The sequence below is a fragment of the Acomys russatus genome, chromosome 5, assembly GCF_903995435.1.
Source record: "Acomys russatus chromosome 5, mAcoRus1.1, whole genome shotgun sequence".
Classification (NCBI taxonomy): Eukaryota; Metazoa; Chordata; class Mammalia; order Rodentia; family Muridae; genus Acomys; species Acomys russatus.
In genome coordinates, this window is record NC_067141.1 from 75020675 (window position 1) to 75028790 (window position 8116).

Consider the following 8116-nt stretch of genomic DNA (forward strand, 5'->3'; position numbering starts at 1 on the left):
CAAGAGGAGAGTTCCTCTCATGTGTAGCAAACATGCCCATTGCAAATACTCACTGACGGAGTCTCCTACTTACTCGTTGTCCCCTGACAGGATGATGAAAAAATAGCATTGGGTGCTGTATGCTGTGCATGGATTGAAAGCAGCGACAACCGGTTACCTGAGGCATGGAGCATATATTGTCCTGGGAGCCTTTCTCGAAATCCTCCAGGGCATGCATTCAAGGGGCAGCCTGCTTCCTTCCCTGTTGCAAAGCATGTCTGTTCTTCCTGCCAGATATTGGGATAATGTATCCTAATAAGTGTTTTAAATTCTCTTCCCGCCTCCTCTCCTAAGTCCTAAGAAATGGGTAATTCCTTACAACTCCTGAGGTTAAGTGTGGCCCAGATGTGCCTGCTGGGCTTCTGGAGACATTCTGGAACCCCCACTTTCCTCGTGGCAGAAGCTAGAACTAGTGACCGCGTTTGTCTCCTACTCTGCCCTTGAACATGGACATAATCTTCAGAGCAACATCGCTCAGTGGTGACCACACGAGTCTTTTAGACCTTTGGGGAGAGCAACTTGCTGAGCAAGCAGCACCCTGATAGCTGAGACACTATTACTGGGTTTCTCTTTTGTGCAGACAAAAGCGTTCTAAAGAGATTTTTTAAACATCCTTTGTATTCTAGTACATTCTCACTACGTTAACTAGAACAGACGGTAGGCACTGTGGTTAGCTTTAACTATCAACTTGACTGTGTCACCTGAGAAGGAAGTCTCCGCCGAGGGACTGCCAAGATGAGATGGCCTGTGAGCATGGCTGTCTTGGGTTGTCTGGATTGTCCATTGGTGAAGAAGGGCCCAGCCGACCAGGAGTGACGCCATCTGCTGGGCAGGTGGTCCTGGGTGTGTCGGGAAGCTAGGAAAGCACGAGTCAGCGAGTGTGTCAGGAAGCTGTGTTCTTCCACAGGTCGGCTTCAGGGTTTCCACCTGACTTCCCTCGGTGCTGGCTGGGCCCTGGCAGTGCAGCTGAATAAGCCCTCCTCCCCTTGGCATCCTTGGGCAGAGTGTATCTCAGCGGCAGCAGAATGAGGCTAGAACACTGGGGATCTTGTCCCGATTTAGTCATCAGATAAGCAAAGTTTGCAGGATGAAATCAAGTTGATGATCCATGCCCCACTTTCACTGTTCTATTTTTAGGTTTTGGGCACGGGATCTTCTGCTTTAGCCCAGGATGGCCTAAAACTCACCGTATAGCTGAGTCTGGACTTGCAGTGCCTCTGACTCCTGGCTGTTTGGTGCATGCTCGGCACTGTGTACGTCACCACTATCAAATGCCGGAACATCTGCATTTTTCATAAAGGGAGCCCTCCCCATTCGGCCAATGTTCTCTATTCCCACCCCCTCCCACCCCAGGCAGCCACACAGCTCTCTGTCTCTACGGATTTGACTTTTCTTGACCTTGCATATAAATGGAATCGTACAATATGTGGCCTTTTGTCTGAGCTATTTCACATAGCATAATATTTTCAAGGTGCAGCCAGGATGCAGCATTCTCCATGCTACAGTGCTCTCTATGGCGGAACAATCTAGGTGCGATCTTCACATCTGGCCTACCCACTTATCCGTCGGTGGGAGTTCGGGTTGCTTCCACTTTGGGGCTATTGTGAATAATGCACTATAAGCATTTGGGTGCACGTTTTTCTCCGAACAGATGTTTCCAATGACCATGAAAATATACCTGGAAGCAGAGTCATTGGATCCTATAGAAATTCTATTTTTAACTTCTTGGGGAACTGCCAAGCCATTTTTCCGCAGTGGCTCCAACAACTTACATTTCCACAGCAATACAGAAAACTTCCAGTGGCTTTCCGTCCTCAACGACATTTTGAGTTTTTCTAGATAAGGTATTGTGTAGCACAGGCTGGCCTTGAACTCCTGCCTCAGCTTCCAGAGTGCTAGGATGAAGACACAAGCTGCCACACCTGCCTCTGACCAGCTCCCGTGGTTGTTCTGTGCTTTCTCCACGTTGGCTGTCCCTCTGGGTGCAAAGCTCCCTACTGCCGAGTGGGTAGGCATTTTCTCTAATGACTATTGACGTGAAACTTTTTGTTTCCACATGCTTCTTGGCCGTTTTTCTAACTCCCTTGGAGAAATATCAATTCTAGTCTTTTGCCCATTATGAACCAGGCTCTTCTTCTTCATTTTCAGTCTTAGAAGTTCTTTTTTCTATTGTGGATACTAAACCTATATCCAGTATTTGATTTGTCAATGTTTTATCTCCTCCTGTAGAGTGTTTTTTTCTTTCATTAATAACACCCTTTGACAAACTCAGACTTAAAGAGCATATACGGCTCTCGCTGGGGAGAGGAGTTCTTTGAGTTCTGTCAGCACCTACAGCTTCCAGGGAGCTAACACCCCCTTCTGGCCTCTGCGTGCATTTGCACTCATGTGCATATACCCATACACAGACAAATACATATAATTAAAAAATAAAACAATCTTTAAAGACATAGTGAATCCATACTTATACTGTCTTCAATTACCGTATTATTTTAGCTCTTACGTATAGGCTTTTGGTTCCTTTGAGTTACTTTTTTAACCAGTCTAAGAGTCAGGGGCCTAAGCTAGTATTTTTCTGGGTGTAAATTCAGACCCATTTTTTGAGAACACCATTCTTTTCTCCTCTAGTGGTCTTGAAACTCTTGTCAAAGTCAGTTGATCAGCACTATATGGACTCGGTTTTGGACTCGCGATGCCACTCCACACAGGGCTGCCTTGGCTACCGCCTCACCATTTCTACTCAGAGAATCTGCGTTCAGAGATGGCCGAGTTGCCAGCAGGACAATCACTGTCCAGAGTGACTTTTGGGTCACATTGTAGTCTCTTTAGTCTCCTTAGCAATGCTGAATCTCTTTAGTAATTACCAATGTAACCTCTTTAGTGTCTGCCTTGTGGGGTGTTTGTAGTTACCTACGTTCCTTCTGGTCACTCTTTCACACTTCACACTTTCAACCTACTTGTCCCTTTGTGTCTAAAATGAGTTTCTTGTAGACAGCACATAGTTTTGCACTAGCTTTTAAATGGATGCTTTGAACCATTGCTTTTAAAGTAATTATTGATAAGAAGTCACTGAAAGAAATTACAGTCATGTTGTTGATATGTATATACCATATACCATACATGCATGCATACATACATACATGCATACATACATGCATACATACATACATACATACATACATAGTTGTTGTGCTTCAGTTCTACCATTACGGCCTTCTTCAGGTATATGTGCACATGGGTGTGTACACACGTATGTGTGCATGTGGGTGTGCATGACTGTGGCACTCAGAAGTTAACACCAGATGCCTTCATCAATTGCTTCCCCTGCCCTTATCCTATTGAAACACTGAACCTGAAGCTCACCAACGTGAGTGGACTGGGTGGCCAATGAGTTTCTAGGAACCGCCTGCTTCTGTCTCTTCAGTTCTGGGGCCTCAGTTGCAATTCACTGCACCCAGCACCCATCACTGCACCCAGCACCCATGTTTTTTGTACATGGGTGCTGGGGTTCAAACCCTGACCCTTGTGCTCACACAGCAGGCACTTTACCGGTTCGGCCCCTCTATTTTTTATTTTTGCTGATTCTTTTTTCTTTCTTTCACTCAAGTATGTTGTTGGATGCATAAGGTATATATTTTTTTTTTTACCTTTTTTTAAACTAAGGTATTTTTTTTTTTATTTTATAATTTACACTTTTTACTATGTTCCAATGCCTTTCTCTGTTCTGTCCTTTCTTCATCTTTTTAAAGTATGGTTTCCTTTAGGTGTTTGAGCATATTTAAAATACTTTACTTAACTGTTTTTTTAAATCTATCTAAATAGATTTCTAACTAACCATTTTTAGTACTAAAACATAGGCCCCTAGAAATCAGAAATCTGGTCCTACACAGCAAAATGCCCCAAGGCTCGTCGGTTCTTTGGACCTATTCCTCTTTTCTCCCCTTTCATGTTTCCCTCTTCCTCCTAACTCCTGTTTCTTCTCTTTAAAAAGTAGATGTTCCAGAAACTGTCTCTTCAGCACAAACTAAAGCACTAACAAGCACAGGCTGGGCTTGGGAAAAACCCCCAAATCTGGTGGTTGGATCAGAAATTTGAAAGGCAATCAAAGACAAAGACAGAGTGCTGACCCCAGGTCACAGCAGGTGCCCTGGCTAAGGAGAGTCTAAGAAGAGATAGATAGAATTGTGACCCAGGAAAAGGCAGTTAGGGGACTACAGAAGGAAGGTTTCGGAGAGGCAAAGGTCCCAAAGTGGGTGGAAACCAGAGCCAGCCTGTATGCTGGGGGCTAGAGAGAGGGGAGGCATAGTACCAGGTGCCAGTTCTGCCATCTGGGGTCTTGTGGTACAGATGTGAACCTTATCTTAAAAGCAACTCTAATGATCGCGTCCAGTGCTGTGGGATCGGAATACCACCCAGTGCCAGGGGTTGGGAGCACCTCCCAGGGTCGTGGGATGGGAGCACCTCCCAGTGCCATGGGATGGGAGAACCACCCAGTGCTGTGGGATGGGAGCACCTCCCAGTGTCATGGGATGGGAGCACCTCCCAGTGCTGTGGGATGGGAGCACCTCCCAGTGCCATGGAATGGGAGAACTACCCAGTGCTGTGGGATGGGAGCACCTCCCAGTGCCATGGGATAGGAGTACCTCCCAGTGCCATGGAATGGGAGAACTACCCAGTGCTGTGGGATGGGAGCATCCACACTTATGTTCAATGTAGCACTGAGGTTCAGAGTCCCAAAGAGAATGTCCACTGTCCCAGATAAGGAGGGAGCCCATCCAACATCCAGAGCACCATGGCTTCCATGCTGCTTGAGTTCCATCTTGGTGAGCCTACAAAATGCCCTCCCTGCCTGCACATTTTCCAAGGAAGAGGCAATTCGCAGCATAGGCAGACTTGATTAAATAAATATAAAATGAATAGCATGCTTTCAAGTGCAGGGATTAAGTGGCTGAGCATTATGCTGAAGTCAGACAAGAAGCAAAAACCTCAGGTCATGTATCTAGGTTTAAACAAACATTTTCTAATTCGTATTTATTTGGATAACACTTCGGAGCAAGAGAAGAAAGTCAAATGTTACATTTTCGGCATCAAAAAACATATGTAAGTGAGCTCCGGCTAGCCCGCAGTGGATGGGAACTGCCCTTTCAGAAGGGGCACGCACGGATGCCTTTGTGCCACTGCATCCTTGTGTCCTTCTAGACTTAGCAGATCAAGGACACATGTGAACGCATTTCCCACTCATAATCAGCAAGGATTACTGCAACCCAAAGCAGAAGGGGAGGACAGTGGTAGACGCAGCCGCTCTCTCTAGGAAGCAGTGCTTTCTGGTTGGGCAGAGAGGGAGCTTGGCATGTGTGCTTGGATTCATTGGGAGAAATATGATTCAAGGGAGCAGAGGGAACTGGGGTGTCTCCTGTTGCTGCGAGAAGCTTTTCTGTGGCTTTCTGGGGGGGGGGGTGGGGTAAAGGTCGCTCTTCGGACCCATTAACTTCTTGTCTAGTGGCCATTTGGGGTTAGGCATGGAAGAACTAAGGAGAACGTTCCAAATCCTGCTTGGTGAATTGTGTGCATCACTCTGTTTGATTCCAGAATAATCTTCCTAGGAAGGTCTTCTAAAGATTTGTAGAGCCTGATGTGTTTTAAAATTGAGACGATTTTATTTAGGTTTTTTTTTTTTTTTTTAAGTTTTTCTTTTCGAAGCAGGGTTTATTTAAAGTAAACTTATGATCTCTGCCTCCATCTTTTGAATATTATTTTATATTTTTGAGGCAAGGGCTTACATAGTATGATTCAGACTAGCCTGGCCCAGACCTCACTGTGTAGGTTAGGCTAGCTAAGGCTGGCCTCCGGCTCTCGGCAATCCTCCTGTGTCAAACGTTGAGTGCTGAGATTACAGGTACGAGCCACCAAACCCAGCCTGAGATATTTTCTTTCTTTCTTTTCTTTTCCTTTTTAGATATTAGAAAGAAATAATTTGGGGTCTAGAGTGAGTTACATAACCGTAGCACCTGCAGAGGCACCTTTGATTAGAAAGACTAGTGTTTTGCACGAAGTTCTATTAATATTCACATTTGGTGGAACACACAAGTTAGCACTCCTTGCTGCTCCTTCTCTGCCAGTTCCTCTGCTTGAGACTCAGTTGCTGGGGCACCTGCCCAGTTGTAGAGATCTGCCCACCTCCTTCCCTTCAGACAAGCCCGCCTCTTCCTTCTTGGCTCTTAAGACAGAAGATCAGCCAACAGGTGGACAAAAGATAAAATATGGCTCGTTTTCACCAAAAAAAAAAAAAAAAAAAAAAAAATGGAGCCTCAGTAGACTCCTCTGCCATGCGTGCCAAAGGGCTTGGGACTGGCACTGGTGGGTCTGGAACAGTCTATTTCCACAGCAGTAACCATGTCCACAGCGGCAGGCTGGGTCCTCATCTGGTGCTCAGAGAGGTGGGTAGATCACATGGCCCCTGCATGATACTTCCTGGGGGTCACAAGGGTCCAGAACAGGTCATTTGGGGTCTTTTGTCCTGTTGGCCAAGTGGAAAGGCCAAGTGTTAGAGAGGCCAGGCCAGCTTTCCTCAAAAGCAAGGGGTCTCGGGTTGCCTCTGCCTCTCTCTCCTCCTAATTTCTGTCCAAGGAGAAACAAAAGGGCCCAAAGCCGTGATGATGAGGGAGTGGAGAGACTGTGTGTGCGGAGGACTGGGTACCAGGAGGCCAAGGCAATGGCGAAACTACATGTGCAGCAGAGCCAGGCACCGGGACCTCGCCAGCTAACCGGCTCTTCCCAGTGGTACATGACTAGTGTCCTCCATACATTTCCAACTGTGAGTGACAGGAGCTCCTGGCTCTTAGCTCTGGGTCTGCCGAGAGCTGGCAGCCACCGAGTATGCATGCCTTTGGCCTCTTCAGGCAGATCGTGCCTGTCTTTCAAGCAATGGAAAAGGTCTCGCCATTCCAAGAGCGAGCCGCGCTGCGCTGGGGATGGATAGAGAGCTCCATCACGCCTCGAGAGAAAGAAAAGTTTTACCGCAGCAGTACAGAAAGTCTGCCGTGTACTTGGCTCCCTGCTGACCCAGCTAATGTTCGAACTTTCAAAGAACCAGGTAGGAGTCTGACAGGCTCGCCGAGAACAGAGAGGAAACCAATCTTCCCCGAGATTCTTGCAAGGTACTTTCTTCTCTGTTTCTGAAGGGACTTGGGTCCAAGCTTTTGCCTGGGGAGAAACTGCTCTTAAGAGCTTGGGGGCAGGAAGAGAGTGAGCGCTGGCTCCCTGAGAGGCTCCTGAGGGCAGAAGGAATTCCAGCAGGGACCCTAGGCAAAGGGATGACGCAAATAATGAGTCCCGCAGTCAGTCAGCGGTGGCTCTGAGAAAGACTATTCTGGGGCTTTTACGCGGGGACCATAGGTCACTATTTCTCAAACAAACATGCATTACATAAGGTATCACCAAAATGTGCAGGTTTCTTAGAATACGTGGCATTCCGTTGTTGAGATGAGTTCACTGGACGGCAGTGTGTATATGCCTGCGTGCCAGGCTGACCTCAAATTCACAATGATCCTCCTGCCTCAGCCTCTCAAGTGCTGGGATTTCAGGTGTGCACCACCATACCCAGCTGAGTAGCATTTTTTTTTTTTTTCGTTTTCTTTTTTAGTGTCACATAGAAGAAACCGAGGCGCCTTAGATTTGTGCAACCCTCTTGTTCTTCCTTTGCTGTGAGTTGAGCCTGAAAGGTCCCCCATAGACTCGTGTGTTGGAGCACTTGGTCTCCAACAGGTGGCACCATTTGAGGCAGCTGTGGAACATTAAGGATGTGTGGTTTTGCTGGAGGAAGAGGAAACTAACCTTTCTGGGGGCAGGCTTTGAGGTTTTACCGCCTGGTTCCACTTCCTGTTCTCTCTCCCAGTTCTGCTCTGCAACTGCAGGAGCACTGAGCATGCGCAGCCATGGTGCGCCCCGGCCATGATGAAGCACGTCCCTTCTGGGTCTGTAAGGGATAAACTCTTTTTTTTTTTTTTTTCAATGAGAGTATTTTATCACTGCAGTGGAAAAGAGATATTCATCTTGCAGACTGCGGACACTTAGGCCC